Source organism: Sparus aurata, chromosome 11 (genome assembly GCF_900880675.1).
Source record: "Sparus aurata chromosome 11, fSpaAur1.1, whole genome shotgun sequence".
Lineage (NCBI taxonomy): Eukaryota > Metazoa > Chordata > Actinopteri > Spariformes > Sparidae > Sparus > Sparus aurata.
The window spans coordinates 5168583-5195214 of NC_044197.1; the positions used below are offsets into that span (position 1 = coordinate 5168583).

At 43.1% G+C, this 26632-nt stretch overlaps 1 long non-coding RNA gene across 1 annotated transcript; it reads left to right on the plus strand.

Annotated features, from left to right (window-relative positions):
* The first annotated feature begins 4784 nt into the window (after positions 1-4784).
* On the plus strand, positions 4785-24152 carry LOC115591406 (uncharacterized). The gene is made up of 3 exons (XR_003985958.1): positions 4785-4912; positions 5055-5160; positions 23898-24152. It is a non-coding gene; the product is annotated as an uncharacterized LOC115591406 (long non-coding RNA).
* Positions 24153-26632: the final 2480 nt, after the last annotated feature.

Consider the following 26632-nt stretch of genomic DNA (forward strand, 5'->3'; position numbering starts at 1 on the left):
GGACATTTGTGGAGCTTTCTCTTGCATTACCGTAGCATTCCTGGTATTATCACCATGCCATTTGCCATTTATCTGATGGAGACAGAGAAGCACGGATACTCGTATTTTGTTCACAACTTTGCGCTATTAAGTCATCATAACATGGCCACTAGCGCTGCCTTATAGCCTAACAGTAGCATCCCAATGCTCCTACACTGCCAGTCTGCACTGGTAGCATATCACCATGGTAACCGTTAACTGTTGCTAACTGTAGCTGCATTTGGCTAGTAAGCTTGGTCAACCGTGCAGCTAGCGGTCATATTAGCAGTCTGGTCTGGGAGCTTGGAGCACCAGGGAAGGTGTTGGCTAGTTCCTTATTGGACTATCAGCTATTCAGGTACAAATTGGCAATGGGCTAGCTGGTTAGCATGCTAACGTATATAGAATTTGCAACAAAAATACATTGATATCTTTGACAGAAATCTGTTATTTCTTCACAGTCTAGTTATTTCATGTTTTAGATAAAAATTCTTACACATGACACCTAAATTTTGGCCATCATATGCTTCCAAAGGAGAGGCATGATATGAATCAGCAGATAGCTAGTTATTCAAACTGCTATAGACATCAGCAAAGTGGTAGCTATTTTTCTGTCCAAAGTTCCACCTACCAGAACCTTTAAAGCTCTAAAACACTTCTATTGTTATTTATCCCAATTGTTTGACCCTCAGGTATAACTCCACCTAATGCAGGTTTACAATTGCCTGTGGCTTTCATTACCATTGGACAGAGTCGGGCTGACTTTTCCCTCCAGTTTTCCAGCCTTAATGCTAAGCTAAGCTAGGCTGTTGGTATAGCATATTTACTGTACATACGTAAGTCTGCTATCAATTTTCTCATCTCACTCTGCGTAATTTCCCAAAATGTCCATTTGTTAAAATCATTCTACAACAAGGCCAGCTCATCCAACATTTAACAACTGAGTCAGATGTTCATGAATGTTGGTGGTGAGTTTGATGACCAAAATCTAACAAATCATAAAAATTTCTGGTGCTTTTGTGGGATGCTGTAAGACATTTTATTCACGACGTGGCAAATCAATACACTCCAGTTCATGGTTATGGGCGACACAGTCATGCGATGTGTAGTTGGAATGGAATGGCATGAAAATAAGCACATTCACAATGAGTAAATACATGTAACCAAAAGCCTTCGATCCGAGTTCATGGCTGCGTCGCTTTGTCTTGTGGCACGGTATGTTCTCTGTTCTCCTTTCACACTCCCATATGGTTTCAGCTCGACTTGGGTCACGAAACAGTAAAACAGCCAGAAACTTTGCTCAATATTCCCCCTCTCAAAATGCGCCTCACTTCATTTATTTTGTGGTATTGATCTTGTTCATTTATTGTTTGTAATTAAACAGAAAACAAGTGAGCTTCAAGTACACAGAAATCAACAACTTAATTAATATCCCCTGTATGTCAGTGGGGCTCTTTAAAGCCTGTGCTCGTAGGTCTTGATTTCATCAGCTCCGGGCTCTGCAACAACTCTGAGCAATGTGTCAGGACCAATACAGTGATGAGCTGAAGATCAAGAGACAAAAAGTGAAAACAAATATCGAACTTAGAGTAATATGTAAATCGAAAACAGCTTACGGGTCAAAAGTTAGACAGAACAATACAAACTAGCGTGCAAGTAAGTATTTGCAACATTTCTTGGCCTTAAATGTCTTCAGCATTTTGGAAAATGATCATTTGCATTCTTTCTGAAACAACGATGAGAAAGTTGATTTTAATTTCATATCTGTGTGTAAATATGGACGTTGTTCAAACTAATAATGTTTTAGGATGTGACAAAGCTGTGGTTTACGATCTGGTTATGATTAGACACAAAAATATTTTGTCGGGTTTCAGAGGAGACCGTGGTTTGGGTAGAAACGAAGGCTCGTCGGTCGATTGGGAAAGCAGCTTATTACGACCAATATTTATGCTTCTTGTCGAGCAGCAACCTCTAGTGGCCATAGTGATTATTGCAGCAGCAAAGGAGGAAGTCAGGGTAAGAAATCTAAAAAGACCTTGCTTTATGGGTTATGGTCAGGGTTGGACCAAGGAGGTTTGGGACTTAACCCAAAGTCAGGAAGCTGGAAATCGGAAGTTGACTGTGAAGTCTCGTCAAATACCAACTCTAACAGGTTAGAATTTCAGGCTGATATCGACCCAAAGCATTAGTATTTGACGGCCTGGGAATTAGACTCAACAGTCAACTATCTTTCTCCAGAATCAGCTCCCCTACCTTTAAACTGAACCATACGGCGATGGTATGACAAAGAACCAATTCCTTTGTTGCTTGGGTTGGTGCAACGGTCATGTTGATTTGGTAGCAGTGACGTAGCCGTTTTGGGAGTCAGTGGCAATCCGTCTATTAAGTTGTTTAGGTATGAAGATGGGTGGAAAATGATCACTGGTCTGGGGTTACCATCTACATACAACCCTGAGTTTTCTGAGGTGTCCATTGGCGCAACACGACTGAGCCAAAATGCCTCGTTCTTGCAAGAAGGATATGAGTGTGTTTTCCTTCTTGGCATTTTAGACAGCTTGTCACTTTCACAGAGAATGGTAATTCCATTCCACAAAGCTTTTCTCATTTGATGCCACAATAAACAATAGGGGATTTTTTTTTTTGCCTTCCCTAAATTAACCGTACTTTAAGCTCATGTCTGTACAAGATTTCTTTCTTCAGAAGCAAACCTTTCTCTGCGACGCCACGTAATGAACCTATCTAGTCTGTCATGACATCTTTATATAAGTGTAATGGATTTTGTAGGTTTTTTTGATGGATCAGGGTGCACATTTTCAAACAAGCCAGAAACCCTTGACAGTAATGAATGTGCACAACAGAGCCAGAAATCATCTCAGCGTTGGTGTGAGAGAGGGAGAGAGAAAAAGAAAGAGAGAGAGGGATGTGGATTGATGGAATTCAGCAACCAAATGACAGAGAAGCAAAAACAGCCCTTCCTTTAAGTGCTTTAATCGTCGGATAATTGCCTCTACACACTATTTCAGACTCTCTGCATGCGCACACGTTCAAACACAAACAGAACACCATGTGCTGCCTCTAACAACATCGCTTTAATGAAATGTCGTGAATCCTTAATGAGTCTCGATGTCTTGTGATAAATTTCATAATTATTCAACCCCACACAACCGGAGTGGGAAATTCATCAGTCAAAGCAAATTAGCTGGGATCCATTAGGGTTCAGTGTCTTGTAGGGACATTCACTTTATTAGCTCCTTACACCCATTGCCATAATTGGGAGCATATTTCATTTGTCTCTAACCCCACTTTACTGAATGACCGCTCTTTCCCTTTTTTTTTTTTTTTTTTATTTACAGCGACCTGCTCTGTGCTGCATAATGTGCATACCGCCGCTGTGGTCCAATACAATACAGTGTTGGAGATGATGTTGTTCCTTTGTTCAAACTGGGCTGCGCGTTTTCACAATGGCATCACTTTCCCTGCTGAGGCCAAATCTACCGGGTCCATCTTTTGACAGATTCACCTCAAGCTTCAAATGAAAGAAGTGGTAAGAAGCAGTGATGCCTGCTGTCTTTAACGTAGATTAAAACAAGCCAATGATGAAAGAGGGTTTTGTCTCTTTGGCGAGGAGGCATTGGTCTGAGCACGCAAGCTCCTTGTTGATCAGCGGCACACGGCGGAGGGGATAATTTCTTTAGGATGACTGATGACGGCTTCCACTCACAGATGCCTCTCTTGTTTGTCTTGGGGCTGCCTCGGGGTTCGCCTTACCCCTCGCTCCTCTCCCTCTTGCTCTGACAACCTGCAGACATCTCAGATGAGCGGCATTCTTCCCACAGAGACACCGAGTCTCAGACATGGAAGAATGAACGGGGAAGTATCTCAGTTCAGTGTCGAAGCCGTGAGAAACCGATGTTGGAGCGTGGCACTCGGTGGTTTGTGGAGATTAGGGATCACAAACAGGTGCAAGTCAAACCTTTATGCTCTTTTTTTTTAGTACAACTTGCACTCATTTGCAAAAAATGAGTACTGCATGCATGGACATTTTCAGCAGCACATTTTCTGAAATCTTCTCAACAATCAATCTGAAGTTTTGGTTTGCACGCAGGACAAAATAACAGCCTTTGTTGTTGTTCAAATACCTACATGGACGTTTGTCTGACTTATGTCTGCAGTCTGGCCTGTTATAGCGAGGCAAAACCTCGCTGGAAGGAAGTTGGTGCAGATGGTTTGGTCAATAAAGTGTGTTACTTTAGAATGGCAGACCTTTTTTCCTACCGACAGTCGACGGTGGCTTCTTTGAACCATGACCACAAGCTTCCATAAATAGTTTCCGCGAACCTAACCGAAAAGTTTTTACTGCCGAAACCGGACAAACATTTTTTGGTCCACCCCTTTCATTTGTTTGCTGTTCTAAACCAAAACGAACCTTAACTTTGTTGAGTTTAGCCAAGCATTCCTTTAGTTTGGAAGACTTGTTAGTATTTGTTGGTGCAAAGCCAGCAGTAGCACAAACAAGCGCTAACACTCTGCTGGTATTTTCACGGCTTCATTTGTACCTATGTGCTCCGAGAGGGTTGGAGAGGCACATCTGAAGGAGTCCAGGTGGCACGGTGCAACTTTGGGTGTAGTGTTGAGTGAGTGCAACATACAGACAATATAACTTTTATAAGTATATGTATCATTAGAGTAAAATGTGCTAATATCTGTACCCGTGACGAAGGTAAATCTTATAAAAAACCTTTCTGTAAATGGTTTTCTTCGGGTCTAGACTCACCAAACTGACAACAAAGAACCAAAAGATGCACTTGAACATTCTGCAAAGACGACACACGACAGCCAACTAGCCTGTACGTTCTGCGCCTGCATCAGAGGAAATACCTCTCCATACCATCAGGTAACAGTAGTTTGTTGTCGTCATGCAAAGAGGGAAGACTCTGGACTGAGGTTAAAAATCTGTTGTTATCATACAGTATTGTTTTCTGACACCACTCCCGCTAACAGTGCCACTTTTAATCAAGAATATGTCTGATCAAAAGCTGCAAGTTGAAGAGAAAAAGACAGCTGCATGGACGATTCTACAGACTCAGTCGGACAAAAAGCCGCCAACAAGTGCTTGATGTGCAGCACAGTACTGATTGTTCTGTAAGTAGTTTTCTCATACTGTAAATAACACATATATAGCATGTTTCTATCAACCCATGTCATCTTTAGGCTTAAATTTACAAGTTATGCATAGTCCCGCCAACTCCGAGTTTGGATTCGAACATGATTAACTTATTTGGTTGAACAGATACAGATAATGTTGAACTTCCATTCCCCTTCGGCTTCACATCAGCTTGCCTTTTTGGATCAATGACAGCTCCCCAGTCAAAACACATCAATTACGTTTCGAATATCACGAGACAAGATTTTAAAACCTCTTCAAGTTAATATGAAGGCTACTTTGATACGTTGGCGTTACAAAGTAATCTATCAGATATTTGACTGGCCAAAGCAGTACATTGCTCCATAATGTTGAATTTCATTGAGGTTCTGTGCGTTTTTTTTTGTGTTTTTTTTTTCCGCCTGGGCACTGTGTGTTCTTTTATGTGGCTAAAAATACGTCTCGCTGTCGACGACGTTTAGCAGTACAATGCTCTGCCTCCCTGCTGGTGCTGCTCGCCACTCTGATCTCTGGTCATTTACTGCAGGTAACACACAGCCTAAAGATAAGTACCTCATGTAATCAAAAGGCCTGAACTATCACTGTGAACTCAGAAACTATTAGGCTCATATTTTCTTTAAATTGAAAAGTCGGGCACACTTACTGACAAGGACTAACTATGCCAGGGACCAAAAGCGTTTTAAAGATTGGTTAAACTCAAGACTCAAGAAGGACGGCACTTAACATGGAGCACAAACTATTTTGGTCGGTGAGTCTTTGTGAAACGGTAACGTTAGCAGATCCAGACGGCTGTCATGTGGATGTATTTTTCATTAAATGGATTAATTCAATAAAGTAAATGGATTGCAGGATGAGACACTGCTTCAACCTGAAGGGCAAACTCCCTCTCATACTTAGTGCCAAATTGAAGCATTTCCCTTAGTTATCGGGGGGCACTGGGTTTTTTTTCCACAACAGCAGAGGGCTCTTCACCGAGGCCTTGCTGTAGCGTCTTAATCTCATTCTGTGCACATCACGGCCATGTTTGTCCAAAGAGCCTTCCGCTGTGGTGCTGACCTGATTGGAAGGTAATAAAAATCCAAGGCGAACAAAGGAAAGAAATAAGCTACATTCAGGCGTGCACGCCGACACACACACACACACGCACGCACGCACGCACGCACGCACACACACAGAAAATAGCACCCTTATCATCCCTGTTTCATTTAGAGTTGATTGCTGTCGGATTATAATGCAATCACCACGCTGTGTGAGCCGTAACTATGGGAACCGGTTTTAACTGTTTATCTTGCCAGAGATCTTAATTTAAGTTTGAACACTCCGGATCACTTAGATGTGAGAGACATGGGAAATTGACAAAAAGGGGACAACAAAGGGAGAGGGAGGGAGACGGCAGCCGCGGAAGAAAACGGAGAAACAGACACTTTCCCGTTCCGTCCGTTGTAGTTCATATGCAATTTAATTTGTCTTACGGAGAGAAAATCAATTTATGATGACAATCCACGGGGCACTAATGAAAGCAGCGGAGCTCCTTTGCCATGGGAAAGTTTCTGCCGGAGAATGCCACTAATCTTGGTAAAATGAATCATTCACACTTTATTTGGACATCTGTGTTAACCCCCCCTCCTCCTCCTCCTCCTCCTCCTCCTCCTCCTCCCCGCTTTCATTCATTTGTGACAGTTTTATTACAACTCGTGCAGGTGGCTGGAGGCTCAGGAGCCAAAAAGAAATGCCGCATGGAGATGATCCAAAATGTTAAGGAGGTGTTTTCCTGCGTGGACTCCAGCTGTCACTAAACTTAGGACGCTCTCTGCACACTGGACAAAACAAGGCAAGATCTTTCTGATCTGGTGCAGAAAGACTCGACTTTAAGGTGCGAACAAACCCAGATTAAAGGCTCGGGGGGCTGTACGACTTTGTGTAAGCCTGAACTAACTCCATCCTAAATACAGGAAATTGCACACGCTGCCACAGTATCCACTGTGTGGCTTGGAAACTCAAGAGAAGCAGCTTTATCACCTTTTAGGCATCTCAAGAATCCTGCAAAGCGTCCGCAGACGGCCCTTTTTCTAAAAATCGTCAGAGCAAAGATTATAACACTTTATCTATTTGTCTTTTTCATTCATTTTCTAGACTAAGGCTCGATGCTTGTGTTTACTTTAAAGCTGCTTTTCTAGTTACAAAGGATCTTTTTTTTTTTTTTATAACATCCATCTCCCCCACTGCAACACCGCCGCTGTTCAAATCATCTGCCCCCTCAAGTGCTTGCACAACCTAATGTTGCTAAGCTAGCGTTAATATTCCTAAAGCTAACTCACGTCAACACTGCTAATGCTCAGAATTTGGAGCTTCCGATCGCGACCGAAACGCACCGACAGCCCTGCAAAAGAATCCACAACGTCCTCCAGCCTCTCGAGCCCGCTGCCGGCTGGGTCCTTGAGCTCGAGCTCACTCTAAACGTGTGTAAAAACTCCATAATCGACAAGATGAACTCATCGACAGTTTTGACGAAAGCAAGAATTTGAGATCACCAAATATTTGATAGGGCCGGCTGGAAAGAGAATCAAATATTATTCCGAGCATAATGACATTAAATTAATCTTCCGCCCGCGCTCAACACGTCCTCTCGCGCACGCGCCGCGTTTTACCCCGAAACCCGAGTTGACTGAATTGTAAGCTGAAGTGTAGAATGGAAATAAGTTGAAGAGGCGAGGTCAGCGATCAATAGGAAGTTAATTAATGAAGAGTATGCAGTGTTGTGAAGTATGGATTTCCAATTGGCTATGATTGTGCTCCGATCATTGAAATGTCACGAGCGTTACGTCTGAAAGAAAATCAACCTACCTTTAATTTACCTTGAATTTCCAATCTAATAAAAGGAAATATTTAGCTGTGCCTACAAAACCAACCGACTCGCACTGAATAGACGCTTTTCTTCTCTCTCCTGGACTCCAGACTTGGTTTTGCGGGAGAGGAAATGAGCGAGTGAAGCTGAAACACGGACAGATAACGAGTCCCCGCAAGACGCGATTTTATGCCTGTCGATTGGTGAAATGTTGACTTGTTGACGGAATGAAACAAAAATTCAAAGACACGACTCGACTCCTGGCGATGAATAAAGATGGCAGGTCCTTTATGAAGCGTTCAATTACAATCTTGACATTTACACAGCTTTGATCCAAACCAAAGAAGAAGAGGTTCAGTTCTTTTTGGATAAACGTGATAAGTGAGAATGAGGCCCGGAACATCTAGAGTACATATGATTAGAGTAATATGTTTAATCTGCGGAGGAGAAGCTAATGAATTCATCATGTGCTATGTTTAAGGTAGAGCTCTGCACACACTGAACATAATGAGCATCCATCGTCCTTGACCTCCCGTGGACGCACGAGCACGCCGCGACGGAGAGATCACGGGCACATGTGATGTTATCGCACGGAGAACGCGGCTGCGGTATTGTTCGAGCCTCAGAAGTTTGCGCGAGGGGGGGAAAAAGTTGTGCTGCGAAAAGAGAACAAGGATAAAAAATTAAGTTCTGATTACAATTACGGGACGTGACACTTAGCTGATTTCAAATCAGCGAGGCCAAATTTCACAAAGCCTGTCAATGGTGGCAGCGAGCTCGCCAGATCCCTCCCCAATCAAAAGTTTGCTCTATATAATTTTACGCAATCAGATTTCTCCACAGTCATCCAGTGCAATCAGGTAATCAGAGGGGAGCATTAACAAGACAAATGGGGTTTAAAAAGTGGGTGCACTCTGTTTGCAGGAACTTCCTATGGTGAAGCCCCCTCCCCTTCTTGATTACTCCTATCACCCTCATACGGCGCAACATCCCCGCTAAACAGCTTTTCGACTACAGTACAGCCTGTATGTTCGGTGTGATTGACTTTACATGTAAAAGTCTGACAGGTAAATTGTGACTCTTAAGGCTTTTCATGTCAAGTGATTAACTGCTCCAACCGGAGAGTGCGTCCGAATGAGTCACGCCGTCGACAAAAACGGCACCGCGGCCTTTTTCGCACATTTTTTTTTCCGTCATTTTTACGTGTGTTCATTAGCTCTGTGATCCAGATTGCACAGTCAGGGACTATTTATACCAGGATGCATTTTCACTCCATGTGTGCAGATGTAGTGTGAGTGTGACGGGCGTTGTGCTGACGGCTGTCTGTCTTCTTTCCACCTCGGCTGACTGTCTACAGTTTCGACGAAATAAGCTCAACGTACTGCGACTGTAGAATCGTGAACGAGGATCAGGTTTCCACAGCTGGTCTTAAATCCAAAGGTTTATGTTTCCAATCCCTCCGAAACCCTTTTAAAGGGGCACTAACTAAGTTTGGAGAAGAAATTCAAACTCAGATTTTAATGATAATACAAACTCAGATATATTTATTTGTTCTATAACTGAATGAACAAGGTGTCCTCAGAGGGAAATCAGTTCCCCAGAACACTGATTGAAGCTAGAAAGCTGGCAGGGTCCGCCACATATAAACAAAGTAAAACAGTATAAAATTGTGTTGTTTTTTTAAGATCAGTGTGTGTATTATTCAGTCAGTTTATTAAATTTGCTTAGGCATACAAAAAAAACAGTCAATGAAGATCTTTCCCTTCCTGAAATTACATAGTGCACCTTTAATATTTCTGGCTGCTTGAAAGATAACGAACATATCAAACATTTCCACGACAAAAATCACAAAACCTTTGATATGTACGTTATTTTGTAGCATCTTCCAAATCCAGAGGAATCTGTAGTATCAGTCACGGTTACGGTGCGTTTCATCACGAAACATCAGATGATCCTTCAGAGACGGAGGAAGAGAAGTGAATAAAACATAAATGAAATGTTAATACATTACATCGTCGATACAGATTTCTGCCCGAGTCACGCAGATGGATTTACGTCTACAGTGGTGGTTGCTTCCCAATGAACTCTACAACTCCCATGATCCTTCAGCATTCAAAACTCTGAACCAGACAGCTTTCACAGTGGAACAAAAGGACGTTGTGAATGTAAAAACTTCACGACATCATCAGACAAAAAGTGTCGATCCCCGAGTGCGACCCAACAGGCAGGAGAGTAATAGTGGACCGCTCCTCAAGCCTCCCTCCGTGTACACAAACAATGTTCTCAGTGTGTTCATGAGTAGAGACCCTGGTGATACTACGAGCAAAGTTTCATGTTGTGTCGAGCCTTCTTAGTGTTTTAAAAATAGCGATTTTGATGCCAGCGTAAAAGTGCCCGTAGCACTCCCATTGAAAATTAGGTTGCCCGAAAACGAAACTACGGTAAATCTTAAAAGTGCCTCATTCGTCGTAATTATGCTTTTACACGAAGGTTTGACTCATATTCAATCACAAATAAAGCCTCGGTTGCTTTCTGGCGAGAGTTTCACTTTAACAGTGACTTAGCGACCGTTTAGCTAGCTGGACACGTGACCACTTGCTAACTGCCAAAAACCACAGCGTCAGGGGGCAAGATGATATATTATATTATATTTGCCAAAAGTAGGTATTTTAATTATACATGCATGCCTCTGAGATTGTAGCATTTGCTGTATAAATTTTAGCATGATTAGCGTAGCGATCCGATAATGCTAAACTGATCAACACTATTCAGTCACTGAGTCAACGTTTGTTATCTTTTTCAATTGACAAACATCATATGTGTGATTCACGGCTCAGTTCAACTGGGATCATAAAATGATTTGTCTCTCTGCAAAGTCTCCATGAAATAATCTCCCATACGATCCACCAGAAGTGGCGCGACTTCGGCTCTCTGTTATTGTACCGACTACACAGTGACATCAATCTTCTGTTCTGGCAAATTAGCATATTTCCCAAAAATGTTAAATGACTATTTCTTTAACCACAGGAAGCATATGTATAATTAGTATCACTTTTATTGGCTGGACTGTGACGTTCGTCATACATGAAGCCATACGCACGTCGTATGATAATGCGCGACAAATTTATTCCGTGCAGCGCCTCATTGGAATTTCTCTGCCCAAACTTTTCCTCCTGTCCCAGTTCTAATGATACATTTCTGGGTAATCTAAGCGACTGACCTCTTCCGACACTTACCCAATCCTTGGAGCAGATTTTCTTGGCTCTGAAATAATTAGGGAAGTCGATGCGAGGATGACAAAAGACAACAGGAAAATGAAATAGGCCCCTCTCTCTGGCCCTTAGGGTCTTTGCAAGCAATTCTAATTAAGCCCATCCAGAAACAGAGGAACTGGATTGAGGCAGTTTCTCATCAGGGTCCCTTCCATGAGCCTCTTTTGTCATGAACACACAGCCAATTACAAAGCTCAACAATAGAGTGGCGAAGTCTTATACCCTCCACAAAGACAAGGGACTATGGAGAGCTCAAAATATCCATGAGCGTGGAGTGACTTTGTGAACACATTCTCACCTTCTTAAGGAGCGAAATCAAACATGCCTTTCGTTTTTAGTTTTTCTCTGCGCGCGCGTGGCCCAAATTGTCAGACTTAAAGCAAGCTTGCAGGTTCGATTCCCAGTGGCGACGCTGCACAGTAATTTTTTACGTTTCCAAGGGAACGCTTCAGATCCAGTGGTTTCTTAAAAAGGGACGTGTGTTCCGCTAATTAAAATGAAATACATTTCAGTGTAAAATAAATCTGAACGACTCCCACTCTATATCGAGACAAGCCAAAGATAACCTCGCTCGCTTATCGTCTTTGCATATTAGTCTTGGCGAAATAATATGAGTGGCTGTGTAATCGTCGAGCTTGCCAGACCTTAGATTATGGAGCTGTCTCTCATTTTATTCATTGTGCACAGAGGGTAATTACCCAGAGATAAGTGTTCCTCTATCAGGGTCCAGTCACAGCGCTCCGAAAGCAATCTCCTCAGACACGGGTCCCGTCCCAGGCTATTTGGGGCGACGCCGAGTGGGAAGTGGGTGCTGCAGGACGCCGGCTGAGCTTTGTGGTTGCCTGCGCTCGGATGAGGCCTCCTGACAGTCACGGCCAGGTGGGCCAATCTTTCAATCAGACACCCTATTTACCATTGCAAAGCTCTACTGCGCTGCCTCATTTATAGCCGCTTAGGTTCCTTGTGATGAAAGGCAGATAACAGTGTACATGCACCTTTTCCACTTCTTTCCTCAGATGGAGGGGGAAAAAAAAAAAATCCTCTGCTGACCTTGAACATTATTATTTATTTTTTTTGTGTGTGTCACATCAAAAATGAATGCTCCGTTGGATTTGTGGGAAGAAAAAAAAAAAAATCAGACGCGGTGTCAGAAAGTGCAATTAGTCAATGAAAGAGGATTCTGTTTTCTTTGTGATTTCTGATGGTCGATGAGTGAGGCAAGATTAATGCTTTTAAGAAAAATCAATTAGTGGAAGAAGAGAAAAAAAAAAAAACCCTTCTCTTTTGTGTTGTGAGTCTGTGCCCTAGGTGTCCGGGCACACACACACACACACACACACACACACACACGGAAGAAAAATATGTAAGGTCAAGAAAACAATATCTCCTCCAACACATTGGGGAGCAGACAGACTTTTATATACTGTAGATTCTAATTATCCAAACTAACATGTGACTTCCGAGTTAAAAAGGAAACATAAACTTGAAATGGCATTGTTCAAACGTGATTTTAAAATGAGACATTGAAGGCATTTCAAAGGTTACTCTTGAACTTAAGGCCCCAATCAGTAATATCTGTAGTCAGGACGATGAAAAGTAAGATTTCAGTTTGTCTCCTGCATTTTCTGACAGCACAGATTGAGACAAACCTTTTGCAGCATCATAAACTATCTCTTAGTCTATTCACGACAACAATATATATTGCATAAGATGACAAGGTTATGTGTTTCATATTAAAGAAAGAAACATGCTTATTCGATTTCTATTCAACAGTTAATAGCTGGTTATCTTAGCTCAGCATAAAGATAAAGATAAACAGATAAAGATGGAAGCAGCTAGCCTAGCTCTGTCCAGAAATGACAAACTCCACCTACCAGAACCTCTAAAGGTCACTGATTATCATGTGATATTTTCTCTGTTAATCTGTATAAGAAAGTGACTGCTCTTGTATTGTATATGGCCAGGCTAGCTGTGCTGAGCTAAGCTAAATGGCTGCTAGAGGTAGCTTGAATTTTTCTTACTTCTACAACAGGTTTACATGCCTTAGTGGTCATACTTTCCAGCACTTCATCCCTGTCCGTCTGAAACGCTCTGTTTTTTTCCGCTCCTGTCTCTTTAAGGCTCCTCCCCCTCCTGAATACCCAAGTCTCCTTTGATTGGTCAGCTCACGCACGCCTGACCCAGCAACAAATGAGCAGCTGTGCTAAATTAAATTCTTAAGCACCAAACTCTTATGATGTAGTGTGATGTCACAAAGTCACAGAATTAAAGGCGGGACTTCTGACGAGGCGTTTAAGGAGCATTGTTTTCTGTGGGAGAGCGGAGCTTCTGTTGGACCTTTTAAACTTTAAAAATCTTTTATATCCACACGAACTAGGATAGAAAAATAACATTGCCCCAAATTAAAAAAAAATATCTGTATGTACCTCAAAATAGTACAAAAAAATATATCTAGCACTTAAGTAAACGTCTTACTTTTTAACTTATCGTTACCCACAACACCCTGCACTGTGTAGAGCTGCAGAGAGGGTTGCATGTCGCCTCTCGGGGCTGAAACCCCAGCTTCATTCTGAACGCAGCGCTGCGTCTTCTGTAAACGTTTCATATGTCAACTCGATTTTCCTTGAGCTGAGTGTTCAGCGGACATGAGGAGACCTTATGTCTGCCACGTCACAAAAGGAAAATCCACTATGAGACTCTTAATGAACAGCATCGAGTGGAAGCTTTTGATTATAGAAAATAAACATGTTACCTCAACGCACCAGAGGGGGCCGCGCCGCGGGTCAGCCAACTTCTGCTCTCATGCTGCCTTTTCATGTTTACCATGGATTTATAAAAACCTTCACAGACTTTTATTTATATGACTTCATTCACCATACTTGCTGGAACTGGGCACACTCCCGGTTTTCCAGTGTAATCAATCATTTTTAGCAACATAATGGGAGCGTTCAATAAATAACTAGACTAACTCTGACTAGACCGTTGATTTATTTACAATCTGTCCTAATGTCTTAAAGTAAGTTGCCATATCTGTGGTTGTGAGTCCAGTGTTGTGACAACTGACTCCAGGAAGTATGCTAATATGCTAATCGTGTTTTTTAGGAAACCAATTTTGACAGAAAGTGTATCTATCAGCACATTCTCATGAATAAATAACTGAACAGATGGATTAGCAGTGACTCCCACAATGACAAATATCACCGTTCCCAAAACTACATGAGCGTTGCAGCGCACAGTGACCGCGTACCTGATCTTTGTCGTACATAGAAAACTACCTCCTTGACTTAAGGGCACTGAAACTACGTGGTTAGGTTCAGGAAAACATCCTGGTTTTGGTTAAATATAACTTAAAAACGCCTGTAAGTCACAAGAACTGTCACACTGGACATGAACAACAGTCTCTTGGGGGGGAGGTCCCGTCAGTGGCGGTTCTAGACCAGTTTTAATAGGGGGGCCAGGTTGGGGCCGGCTTTTTTGTTAGGGGGCACATACAACCCGTAAAAAAGGATAAATCCCTCATTCAGACAAAGCAGTGTTTACAATTTCAGCAATTTTGATTGGGTAGTAAACTGCTGAGACACTTTATTTCTGCCTTTCCCTTCAGAACAAAATCATAGCAAGAAATCTGTCCTTGTATTATTAATGCAGACTCCCTGTCAGGGGGGCCACAAGGGGGTCCAGACTCAGAGTTACGGGGGCACTGGCCCCTGTTGGCCCCCCCACCTAGAACCGCCCCTGGGTCCCGTTCTTGTTTGACAAACCCATCCATCCCCTGACCTCTTTCCTCTGCAGACTTTTCACTCTTTGTACTACTTCTCACTTCCTTCTTTGCTGCTATAAAAATCCTTCGGTCACTAGAGGTCGCCACCTCACGAGACGCGTAAATATGGGTCGTAATATGCTGCTTTCACTGTCGATGTGGCGTATGCAAATGAAAGGGTATTTATATAAAAAGTTTAACAATGAAGTGCCACATAAAGACCTCAGGCCTCCAGTAGTTGCACTTCCAGTAGTTGCTAGTTGACTCCAGTCTGAACTCTAAATAATGTCGAAACGAGGACATTTTCTTCAGAGCAGTCATTAAACACGTCTCTGCAGCTCCAGGTTCTCACCTCGGATGATCCCACTGAAACTGATTCCCGTGTCACCCGGGCACCCAGAGCAAACACGGGCAGGGCAACCTTTATTTATCATGGGAGAGGTTTTGCTAAGCGTGCATGTTCTTTTCTTGGTCTCGTAACCGCAGGCATCTAGTTTTTTGGCCTCTGAGCAGCATTAGCGGAACAAATGGGAGCAAAGTGGTTGTTTTTGGAGGCGAAATTGTTACTCATTCCTCCTCGCTGAGATTTTCCCAGCTGGTGTGGAGAGTCCAACAGACACAAACCTAATTCTCTCACTTTTAGACTACTGCTGCCTGCGTTCAAGTCGTCCAAAATATACTACCCGTGTCTTAAAATTTAAGTGCGATAAGATGACACCGTTATTGCTCTTACGAGACCATCTACGCCGGGTCTTTACAGGCGCAGCATGTGGCTTCTCTCCCCCCGCTGATTCCAAACTGTCCGGCCGTATTTCTCAACAGCAGCATCGTCATCATCATGTGTCTCCCCTCCTGCCAGAAAAATACACTCCTCCCTCTCAGACAAGAGAGTAACAGCACCAAACCATTTCCTGGTGTCACATGTTTCGACTCCGCGAGGCCGCAAACAATTCTTTCTTTCATTATAATGAAACACGAGATGCCAGATAATCTCATAAATATGTGTTGTATTTCTTTTTCGGCACTCACGCCGGTCGGGAGGAAAGAGGCAGGCCTTTGTCCGGGGCTTCCTGGCTCACAGGAAGTGATTGCAGTGGGACAGTGAGGGACACTCATCTCTTGGAAAGGGGGAATGCTTCGAAGACGTATCCCTTTTTGATCACGGCTTGCTGACGGATCGCCCGGAGAAAGGCAAATGGGGATCATACCGGGGCCCGATGACAAGAGGCCAATTTTGATGTCCCTTTTCTCTCATTGCGGTGCTTCTCTTTCAAGCCAAAATCTGTTTGAGCAGCCTGGGAAAATGGCCTTTTACCCACCTTCCAAGTCACCGAGTTGACAGGACGACTCGAGCTAAATGGAATTCAGATGAACGACCGAGACCAAATTAACTGCTCCCGTCTAAAATACCCGCCGCAATGAAAAAGGCTCCTAATTGCTTCACAGATATGTTCTTCATCTTAAATCGTTCATCAGGAGTCTGGTCGTTCTTTTGTCTTTTTAATCGGATTGGATTAATGCCCTGATAATTCGCAAAAATGGTTCGGGTCCCGCCACCAAAAACCACACAGTAAAAAAAAAAACAACCAAAAAAAAACTCAAGTGCTGAAATTCCAGAAAACAAAGCGGACGAAGTGAGACCGAGGCGCTGAAATGAAAGCACCCTGCGAGCGAAAACAAGCGCGCCGCTTTGTTTCATCTCCGATTGTTTAATTGAAAAATGTTGACCCATGTGAGAAACATTATATCCGAGCAACATCAAGCTCCACGTTCAGTGTAACCGTAACCTCAAAGGCCACATGTTCTCGCAGTGTTTATAATGCATTAGAGGAACAAACTCTACACTGTACTCTCTTTACAAATCCCACCTGGCCGTGTATTGGTTGCAGATGTGGCTCTCTAATTCATAATGAACTAATAATGGTTTTGTTAGTGCAAGATTGTTTTCCTTTCCTCCCCCCCCCCCCCCCCCCACTACGCACACATAGATGGAGCTAATCTGTCCTGGAGGTGTGGCGGAGCAGCAGAAGATATTGCACCCCGCATGAAACATAGACTCTGGAATGTGTTGTTGCAAGATAGCAGGGCTTTGAATCGTCTTAATGTGACTCCCTCGCCGTGAATTGAACGGATCTGTGTAATTAAATAACAGCTTTTTTTTTCTCTCCTCCGGGGAGTCACCTTTTAGTATCCTGCCGAGATTATGACTGATTTTAAAAGGATAAAAGTTCGAGCTCTCCGATGTACACGTGGGGGGGGGGGGGGGGGGGGGACGCACAAGTTCAGCACCTTTTTTTATTGAAGGTCTTTGACTGTATTTGCCGCGGATCAAACAGTGTGACACCGACCCGCAAAATGAATGACTCCATATTTTGATTGGCGCTGTGATATGAAGGAGAGCTCAAGGACTAGACACGCGAGATAAAGCGGAACAAAAGGCGCAGATCTGAGGGCATCAATTAACAGCCTGATCAAGCTTTTATGTCACAGCATAAAAAAAGTCGGAGTCATTTTTTCAGCTGCATTGACACAGTGTCATATTCACTATATTATATGTAGATAGATGTAAGACTCAGTTTTATATTGTGCTCAGTGCCGTTAATTATGTCTCAAAAGGTGTGTCCAGTGAATGTTATAGATGCACAGCCTTGTGTAACAGCATAGTGTCAAATAGTGTCAATCCTCATACCTACATGACCAATGAAACAATATGTATCACCGTTCACGAAACAACATGACCAGTGGAGCGTACCAGCAACAGACGTAATGGACGTTTGTCATGTGCTCAGAGTTTTGGTTACGTGTAGGCAAGAACTTCGTAGAAAAGTTACTTATGTAGGTCAGGTAAATTACTCCAACTACATAATGTACATGAGGTGACTTAACTACGTCAGTAAGTAAAAATAACTTGATTTTCACTTTCACACTGGGTAAAAGTCCCGTGCTTCTTCGACCCAAACATCCGTACCAGACCTCCTGCCTGTGCAGACGTGTCGCTCTTTATACTACTTCACCAGACTTCCTCCTTTGCTGCCATAATATTTACCAAGGCCACGAGAAATTGTCATGTTAACGTAACTAAGAGCTCATCCCTACGTCAGGCAAATGTATCTGTAGAGACTAACGTTATAAGAGATTGGTAACTATGTGCACAGTTTGCAAAAGAACAAAGGTAAGTTGATATTTAAATCGTAGTTTAAATGGCATAAATCTGTTCAGCCACTTGTCGATGGGATGTCGATGTCTAAAGTCAAGAAAATTGTTTCGCCGCAAAATTGAGGGTGTCGCTTTCCACTCCTGGCGTTTACTAGTATCACTGTCGGTGCCGCTGTTACAAATATAGTGTTAGCAACATGGCTACTGCTAGCGGGGCTGGCTACTGTCCAAAGCAAAAAACAACCATACGAATCCCAACTTGACTTGGAAACCCCGATCTCAGTGCTACTACAAAACACACAAAAAAACTCAGCTGTATTAATAACTAGGCAGGGTTTTGAACTGTCTCTAGTCCCTGTGGTAAAGGGGGAGCATATATCAGCAGGGGAACAACTTTCTCCACAACAGCGCTGCTCTCCATCGTGTGGATGCCCGTCTGTTAACTCTCGTTTTACTTTTGTTTCTATCGCTCTCACTCTTTGCCTCGTCTGTCAGCGACGTTGTGTTTCTTTTGCAGTGTAGAGTTTCCACAGTTGTTCCAGTTGTTCCACCGTTACCGGCTGATAGAGACCAGAGAAAACAATGCCTCTTCCTGTTTCGGTTGCATAATTGTGGACACGCTTCCTTTATGCTGTAATGCTGCCTTCACTTTTGCAGGTACCATACGGGCCGAATGGCATATCCAATCCAATCCAACTTGATTTGTTAAATACTTTAAAACAACCAAAGTTGACCAAAGTGAATGCAAGGCTTATAGGGAACCAGTCTATAAGATAATCGAGACGTTTTTTTACAATGTGCAATCAGTATTGACTTCAAAATGACCTCGGGAACATCGATGTGCTCCCTGTTACTATTTTAAGCTAGTTAGCCACACATGCTAACGTTCTGAGCCAACACCAGAGCAGCGCTGCTTCGGCATATGGAGAAAATCCAAATCTTGACAGACTTACCTTGCCAGGGTTCAGTTTCCTATTCAGTCTCCTGAATGGTCAATTTATGACACTGTCGTGTCGGGCTCAACGTCAACATGGAAATCCCTCCTATTGTACACGCTGCCAAATTTAAGATCAGCCTGTAACTCCGTAAAAAATCTGCTTATGATTTTAAAAAATACCACAGAGTGTGCCAAACACACATAATGTATTGCGTATTGAGCAGCTTATTTTTATGATTTATCTGTATGGATTTGGCCAATGGCCTCTGCTCAAATCAACCTCCGAGGGGAAAAAAAGGGAGGAATGGAGACATTTGGAAGCGAAAAGGTCTGACCATGGATCATGTTTGAAATTTATATCTGGTGTGTCTGCGCAGAACGGCCTCTCATGTATTAGAGTGCTGTGCTCGACTCAGAAATAGAGCCCAATACTTGAAACATTGGAAATCACATCTACTGTAGAGGTAACACTTAGTGCCAGGTGCTTTGGAAGCCTCTCAAATTTCCATTAGTTTGCACTGTAGACCGGCTGCGGGGAGCTCAGAATACATAGCACTCCCAGCGAAAGAAAAGACCATATAGTGCCGAGGAGTGTGTCACCCAGCCTTCGGTATATCAAAAGGTTGGAAAGCGCGTTGACGCCGTGCAAAGAACAAAGCCGTAACACGTGTGGCGTGAAGTATTAAATTAAATCGTCTTCCTGTGACTTCCCTCGTCGATTTCACCTCTCCACTTTGATGTCTGACCTGTGAGGAAGAAGCTGAACGCTCTGTGGTATTGCTGCGTGTGTGTGCGTTCGTGTGTGTGTGTGTGTGTGAAGCGGAGTCTCATTAGGGAATTTTACCCCAGCGAGAAAAAAAAAGATTTCGCAATAAGGAAAACAAGGATGATAAAGAAAATGAAAGGAGAGAAAGCAGGAGGAAATCCAGAGGAAAAGAGGACTGGGGATATTGTAATTAGTTGCACCTGTTTCCTTTAACCCAGCTCCAGTTTCCCTCTACAAACGCATGCAGATTACCCATCAAAGCCCCTCGTCGCTGCCTCTGCTCAATGGATCCTTTGTTGCCAGTTGTCAGGGAGGCGGCCCACAAAAGTATGTAACACAAGCAGGCCACATTGCTCTGGAACTTACAGTACATGCAAGCCTCCACCGGCCACAACAAGAATAATGGGGGCTGTTTGTAGACACGGAGTCTGCATCCGTCCCGTCTGCATGTGATACACTGGTGGCACTTCTTTTTTTTTTTTGGTGGGGGATGTGACCACAACAGTTGCATCATCTGTCGACACTCTAAAACGGGGGCCTGTGTTAGCTGCTGGTGAGGAGAAACGAGCTCGGCCTCGCAGGCCTCACGTCAGCAACGCAAAGATGAATTTGCCTGTTTGTCACAGGGACAGATGAATAAATGCAAATGCAGATACAAGGGACTGCACTACTGCTCGTCCTGACACGACCCACGCTGACGATGCACACTGGAGTCTCCGGTTCTTTTACTTAAACGCGCACAAATACACATATTTTTTTAAAGATAAGCGGTCCGGTGAAAATCGTTCCCTCTTGTCAATATGGAAAGACAAAAGCCCGACACTGAATTGATCGTCCTAACAAGTGCTGTCTGTGTATCCGAAGCCTCCTCTGTGTCATCGAGGTTAATTGTCGTCGATAAACCGTTAAAAACACCTCAGTCAGCCACACTATCACACTGTTCCTTCAATACACTGAGCACACTGGGCTGCCAAAAGTGAAGCCCAGTCAATCAAAGTTGGCCCGACACAGAGTTTGATTTGGCACATCAGAGGTTTGCATTGTTTTTTATTTTATGTGAGGTAAAATGCACTTTAAATGGGCTTATTTAAGATTGCTAATGATTCACTTCTTCATTGTATAGTGAGCAACTTGTGCATGAAGTCAGTCAATGGACTGTATTTACATGCAACACTCAGTGATGGTGAGCTCAGTGCAGGTTAACATTTTGCTGCTGTGTTCCAGGTTGCGAGTCATAAAAACATCGGGAATCTGGGAAGTTGTCGTCATTCTGCTGCTTCATGATCAATCAGCAACTGAGAAGATGATATAAAGGAAACATCAGGAGGCGTATCAGGCCGCACTTCAAGGTAAAACAACATATTTGATGCTAGCATTCCACAACTTCCTAGTAAGCATTTCTGTTTGATTACATCAGGACGTTTCACCTCCAGGCTTAAAGGGATAGTTTGTGTATTTTGAAGTGGGGTCATATGAAGTACATATCTATAGTCGATCTGTTTCCTACCGTAATCAGCGATCACGAGGCTTTGTTTGGAGAAGTAGAGAGCCGCTCCAGCCCAGACGCTCAGCTTTGTACTGCAGTGAACGGGGTCCAGAGAAAAAGCGAATTTAACCACCTAAAACAAGGCTCACCTAAAAAAATCTATAACAGTTCAAGTGTACGTTGTATAGAGAAAATTCACACCGCTTTACATCGCCGTCAGACCGCCCTTTCTTTTGGCACTACATTTGGTCAACCGTAGAACCTCCGTATCCCTACACATTAGCGCAACTGGGCGACAGATGATCTGTGAGCGGCGATATAACAGTGTGAGGCCCAGTTGCTTGACGACAGGTTTACTTTCAATAAAAACTAAATTTAACAGACTGTAGAACCTCCGTAACCCTACGCATTAGGGCAACTGCGTAGGGATACGGAGGTTCTACGGTTGAGAAAATGTAGTGCCAAAAGAAAGGGCGGTCTGACGGCGATGTAAAGCGGTGTGAATTTTCCGGTAATCTCCTGAATACAGGAGAGAAAACAATACAACAGGTGCTCGCCTGTAGAACATGATCCACCATTAAGTTTCATTCAAAAGAATTTGGGCACCTTTTCAATCGTTTATGTTCCAAATGTCTTAATTTGAATTTATTTCAGCACGGATGGGTTTTTTTTTAAATAAAATTGGATGTATGTTATAATAAATCGATGTGATTAAACTGTCAATTTTCACAAACATGGAGCGTAACAACAGTTTACCCATTGATTTTGGTTAATTACTTATTTCTCATGAAACATGAGCGGGATAATAATGGATACGTTTTATCCACAGCTGAAAATGCTCCCCAATAAATGCACTGTTAACTTTTGTTGTGACTCAGGATTGCTTAAAACCAACAGCAGCAGTTTTAGGAAACTGCAAGATTTGTTGCTTCGGTAGGAAACTAAAAGGTTGGGACTGAGTTTCTATGAGACGCTGAGTTCAGAGCGACAGATTTCATTATCAGATCATGTGTTTGTGTCTGCAGCTAACTCATTATAATGGACCCATCAGGATCAGACCTCTTTAGGTCTTGTAAATACTCATTATTAAAGTTGTATTGCAATGACAAATATGAGTCTTTGGTAATGAGGCCCCATCGTGACGTTCATTATAGTTTCAGAGGGAGGGTGAAGCTGTGAGCAGTATAGGAAACTCTAGCCTAGACGCTAGTGGTGGTGGTGATGGGATGGAGAGAATGGGTGAAGATCTGGGATGGAGTAGAGGAGGGTTGTAATAATATTGCACTGAAACGACGGCAGAGAGGAGAACAGATTTCAATCTTGACGGCAAACGACGTGACAGGTTGGTTGTTTTCATCGAGAAAAAACCTGGTTGGTTTAACCGACATCGACAGCTGATTACTAAGATGTAGGTAAGATGAAGAGAGTCGAAACTGAACCTGGTGCCTACATTAACCAGAGTGCAGCTTGGCTACTGAACGATATCTTGAGGCAGTTTATCAGACTACATCCAGCTTCCTCTTGAGCCAGAAAAAGACTTTATACAACTTCCCAAGACCTGTAAACACACTTTAATGTGCAAAAGTAGTGGAGTTGCCCTTTAATCAGCTGGTAGGAGCAGCAACCGATCAACAACTGCTACGACACACCGGGCTTTAGGAGATCTGCACTCTCCTGGTTCATTAAATGTGATCAGGTGAATGTTCAACCTGAAACCATCAGTAGAGCATCACAGCAGTCAAAGAACTACAGATGGACTAATGATCATAACGCTGACAGCTGCTGCAGCATCATGGATGCAGTGCATCAAAGATCTCAGTTGGGCTGTATATGGAGCAGAATGAGGCTGATGACCTCCATAATCAATATCACGTATGGATCGTCCACGTTTCAATTTCTGCTGGATCCTGCAGCGTTCCTATTTCCTCCATACGGTCACCACATAATTGAAAACAATTAGAGGCGTGACATTTTGGTCAAAGTGTTCCTGATCCCAGATCAGCCAGCCGTCTGCACAGCTGCTGCAGCCTAATAGCATTCATTGAAAGAAACTGGCCTTGATTAGGTTATTATTAAGATCATTTAAGGTTTCAACAAGAGACGTGTGGGGAGGAGTGACTGCGACGCGGCGGCATTCTCTGTCATAGAATTGGACGCTGATAGGTTCACATGCTCACCTCATGGAACGCATCTGACAATGAACGCGGCGGCGGAGGCAGGGGGTAAAGGGGGAGAGAACATTCTGCATTCAAGCGCTAATTAGAAAAATTAGATCTATGAAAGGCAGCAAGTGATCTAGGCCTTCAACCTACGTCTGTGTACCGCTGTAGCAGCACAAAGAGGAGGCAACAATAAGCACTGAGGAGGAGGGTGAGGGTGAGTGGGGGGGGGGGATAAATAATTTAATCCATTATCTACTCTGCAAAGCTCATCAGCACTGCTACACAATGGCCACGATTGAATTGCTGATTGCATTTCTCTCCTACCCTCCAGGAGAAAATGCCCATGCACCACTATGTGCTCTCAGCGCTGCCAGCACAACCAAGAGCAGGAGAAAAGACGGAGAGAGCGAGGGAGAGACGGAGCCGTGTAGAGTGTCTTCCGCCAAGGTCAAACTACAATACAGCAATCTAATTAAGAGTATCAGAGAGTTTCCTGTATAGGGTCAACCTCCCCGTTGTGCTCGCAGGCTCATGTTGTCCATTATGCATTACATCATGTACTCCTACATGTAAATGATGGATGTGATGCTGTGATCTTCCTGTCCACGTTCTTTTTAATTGATAAGAGTGTGTATAGAAAAAGAGTTGTAGCGCCGTTGTCTCTCTGTTTGAGCAGCGGCGTGTACGCGTTGATTACTGCTCAGGTGCCGCCTGTGATTTGTTGCAGAGTACATCGTTGTACCCAGAGGATACATCGCAATAACCTTTGAAATACTCTCATTCTTCCTCTAGCGCCCCCTAACGGGCTTAACATTTCAGTTTTTTAGTGAAATGACAACGATTGAATTGATCACCATGACAATTAATACTAGCAATCAAGGTCCCCAGAGGATGATCCCATGACTTCTTTAATCGAGTGCCACCGGCTCACAATTGTTACTGATCTAGTAAAATATCTAAACGACTGTCACATGGATTGAGATACAAGTTTGTACAGACATTCATGGCTCCCAGAGGATGCATTGTAAGAACTTTGGTGATGCCCAGACATTTCCTCAAAGGCCAGTTTTGTTTTTAGTGAATCGTCTTGACATCTACTGAATGGATTGCAATGGAAATTTCCACTGGTATTCTTGGTCCCAAGAGGATGATCCAATGATTTTATTGAGTGCTACAGCTCACACTTGTAAATTAACCAGTAAGATATCTCAGCAGATCTCTATCAGAGGGATTGGGATTCATTTTTGTGCAGACATTCCCAGAGGATGAATCTTACTGACTTTTTCTCTGTCACCATTAAACATTCACATTTGAAATACAGATGCAGTGAATGTTCCCCTCAGGATGAATTGTAATAACTTTGGTGATGCCCTGACACTTCCTCAAGTGCCACCACAAGGTTAACAGTTGTGTTTTTATTTTAACTATTGAATAGACTGCAATGAAAATGTTTACAGGCATTTAATGTCCCCAGTGGATGATCCCCTGACTTCACATCACTTCACTATTCAGCTGAAACTTAATTATCCAGTGAAATATTTCAATAGTCATGAGCTGGATTGGGATTCATTTTTGTACAGACACACATGGTTCCCAGAGGATGAATTACTACAGTTCAACTTCGGTGATACCCTAACTTTTCCTCCAGCACCATCATGTAGTACACATTCTTGGTTTTAAATGAAATGTCTCAGTGACTTTTCAATGAATTGGCATTCAAGGTCTCCAGTGGACGATCCGATGAGTTTTCATCGAGGGCTATCAGCTCACATTTGTAACGTATCCAAAATAATTATCTCAACATCTATTAGAAGGATTGGGATAAAATTCTGTCCAAACATTCCTGGTCCTCTGAGCATGAATCCTACTGATATCAGTGGTTTTGAGTGTAACATCTTGACAACTACAAGACAGATTGGCACAAGATTTTTCAGGATGAAAAGTATTTGGTGAAATTAACTAAGATGGGGAAATGGTTAATTCCTGCTTAACATCAGCATGTTAGCAAATTAAAGCACTTACCTCAAAGTACTGATGTTTCTAGCCCCATCATGTTCTGCCCGTCTATTAGTCACCGGGTATTATCTTTTAGAGAACTCAATGCTTAGCTCTGTGACTCAAGTGTAACATTAATGAGGCACAAACTGGGACTACTTTGTTCCAAAGTACGGACTCAAGGAGCTGCTAGCGTGGCTGTAGACTCTTAGTCTTGTTTAACTATCCTTTTGACATCATCAGATGTCAACGTGTAACAAGCTGGAAGGCAAGAGACCATTAATGGATGAATCTGCCGATGCCTTCTAATAGAGACGGCTTCCATCGTTTTCTCTCCCCTTCAACTACAATCTATCATCTGCACCCGGCTCCAGTAAAATTGGAATATCAGGAACACTTAAAGTTTTCTTGGCCCAGTGCCTTTGACATGCTGGCTTAATTTTACCTTCCATTCCTGTGTGGCACATTTACATAAAACACAGTGAAAAGTAGTACACATAATGGTACCCTTTGGCTAAGCCCTTTAAGGTCCTGTCCACAGTCCCAGTGAGGGGCAGTCAAGCTGCCTCTGCTCTGCTCTGTTTGTTTTATGGAGCAGTAGTGAAACCACTTTGAGGTCAGCTAGCTGCAAAAACTGTGCTGGGTCTCCTATGGTCCGCTGAAAAAACGGGTCCAAAACCAATCCAGTGGGCCATTTCTAGTAGTCCGGCCAACTTTCATTGACAAAAAGAGGTCATTACTCTGCACTGCTTCAGCAATAACAGGATCAAATGCTCTAGATGGCTTGTAATGGAGACGTTTTACTTATGTCAGGGCTGCTGGCCCTGCTGATCAATTCCTCTTGCAAAGGTGCTTTCTGCAGGAAGAGGCACATCATTAAAAAAAAGCCCAAAATGTCCCCTTTCACAACATGCAGCAATACGGGCACTCCATTTGCACACCATGAATTAATTTGAGTGCTGTCATTATGCAAGTACAGCACAAATTGTCCAAGACCAAGTGAAACTATTTATAGCTATCACAAGGCCTGAGAGCCAAGTGTGCCTAATGGTGTAATTTGTATTGTTAATG